At 37.8% G+C, this 2,374-nt stretch overlaps 1 non-coding gene across 1 annotated transcript; it reads left to right on the plus strand.

Moving 5' to 3' along the window:
• Positions 1 to 1,968: 1,968 nt before the first annotated feature.
• LOC117307555 (U6 spliceosomal RNA) lies at positions 1,969 to 2,075 on the plus strand. Its single transcript, XR_004521322.1, has one exon. It is a non-coding gene; the product is annotated as a U6 spliceosomal RNA (small nuclear RNA).
• The last annotated feature ends 299 nt before the right edge of the window (positions 2,076 to 2,374 follow it).

Consider the following 2,374-nt stretch of genomic DNA (forward strand, 5'->3'; position numbering starts at 1 on the left):
ACCATTCACTCACTCATTCTCAAATGTTTATTTCGCGCTTACTCTATACAAACTATTGTTGAGCAAAAAGTAGACAGTCTCCAAACATCATGAAGACATCATGGTGACAGACAATAACCAAACGATCCTCACAAACTAACGTTGAGTTTAAAGTAATGTTGAACATAACTTTCTAAGCCTCAGTATCCCTATATTTGAACAGGAGTAACCGAACCTACCTCACAATATTTTTATGAAAATAAAATAACTATTAGGAAAGGACCACAGAGTAGATGCTTGATAAACATTTACTTTGTTTTTGAAATCAAATGGCAGCTGTTGGCCCAGAAGATGGAGCTAGAGATAGGGATCAGGAAGTCACTGGCAGAGGATAATCAGAGGAAAAGCCATGAGGGTGAACGAATGTGCCAGAAGAAAGAGAGCTAGTCAGAGGAAGCTCAGGCGCCAGTTCAGAGAGTGGTAGGAGGAAGGGGAACCATGGGAAGGAGACTAAGGATTTGTAAGAAAGGCAGCAGAGAAACCAGGGTCTACTGTCATTAAATATTAAATGACTTAGTGGGAAAGATTTACAAATGGTCTTGCATTTGTTTTATTTTCAGAAGTTACCTGCTCTACCAGGTTATTTAGAAATAACTACCAAGTTACAATATGAAGGACAAAGATGTAAACATCTTCAGTTATATCAAGAAAATGATCAACCCTTAGCTGGTCTACCAAGCAGTCAACTTTTATTCAACTCAAACAAGTAGGGGGGGAGACCAGTCTAAACTAGTGAAAACTATGAATTATATTCTTCAAATAAATGCAATTTTGTTCTTTCATATCTATACGATGAGATTCTCTTAGGCCAAAAAGAGCATTGGCAAGTAGATACTTTTGCAGTCTTGCTTTCATAAATAAGAAAAATTACTTTAGTAATATATAAAGAATACTTAAATAGATGATATCAGACTACATGCTTGAAAAATGTGTTCTCTCAAGTAGGTTTATTATATCCTTGCAATCTTTTATATTATTTTTTGCTTACTGAATCCACTTAACATAAATAGGTCGAAGACATCTTTATCTTAACCCCGTGTCAACTACCAAAAACTCCAAATTGGCAGTCCAGAGTAATGAGCTTTTACCATACATAGTGCTCAAGCTATCATAAGAATATTCTTCTCTTTGAAAATCCAGCTATATTTAAGCTATTTCTTTCTAGATCAAAATTTCAAAGGCTAACTGATATTCTTGAACCTAATAAATGTATTTAATTTCATTAATGTTTTCTCTTACAAGAATACAGTTTCTGTGCTAAGGAACTGGTCCCTTTTTTCTGCCCTACCTCCCACCACTGCAGGGCACACCTGGAGCTTTATATGCAGTTTTCAGCATCACATTTTAGGACAAACTCCATTAAAATGAAGCACACTTCAAAGAGAATGAGACTTGGAACCATTTCATATGAGATAATTGAAAAAACTCGGAGGCTTGGTCTGGAGAACAGATGACATGGAGAAACAGAGATAATAATACCTCTTTCCAACTATCCGAAAGGCTAGGTGCATAAAAGACACTGACCTTGCTACTTTCTTCAGCTTCAGAGCACTGATCTTCAAACTTACGTGTGCAGGGGGAGCTTATGAAAGCATATGAAAGCAGGGATCACAGCTTCATAGCCACCAGCTGCCATTCAAATGGCCCTGGGTGGAGGAGAATCAAGGAACTACGTCTCCACAAGAACCACAGGTGACTCTGATGCAGGTGGTCTACAGATCACACTTTGTGAAACACTGCTTTGTAGGGTGAACAAGAATCAGTGGGCCAATATCACAAGGAGACAGGTTGCAGCTCAATATACAAAAAAGACCTTCCTAAGGATTACAGCTTCTCTGAAATGAAAAGACTTGTCTCATATGGTTGTACATTCCCATCTCTGGTGGGTTCCAACCAGATCCTGGGTGACCGCAGTAAAGACGTCACAGAGTGCTTGCTTCGACAGCACATATACAAAAATTGGAACAATACAGAGAAGATTAGCATGGCCCCTACACAAGGATGACACGCAGATTCGTGAAGAGTTCCATATTTTTAATCTGGGATTAGCCTGTTCATACGTGAGGAAGAAGGCCAATGATACTCTAGATTACAACCCTTTATCTTAACCCCTATTAGTAGACAAATTAACTAGTGTTATTTTAAAAAAATAAATTTGAAAAGAATATTTTATTTTCTACTCTGCACCTCTCACATACTCTGTATCTAACATTTAGCCACAGATGCAGACATTCTGTGGGCTCCATTTATACTTCTGTATCAAAATGCTCAGCAAAGCGAGTTATACCAAGCTCTCAGCTCACAGGTTTTAAAGGAAATAATGTTCTCAAGACAT

The sequence above is a fragment of the Tursiops truncatus genome, chromosome 12 (genome assembly GCF_011762595.2).
Source record: "Tursiops truncatus isolate mTurTru1 chromosome 12, mTurTru1.mat.Y, whole genome shotgun sequence".
NCBI lineage: Eukaryota > Metazoa > Chordata > Mammalia > Artiodactyla > Delphinidae > Tursiops > Tursiops truncatus.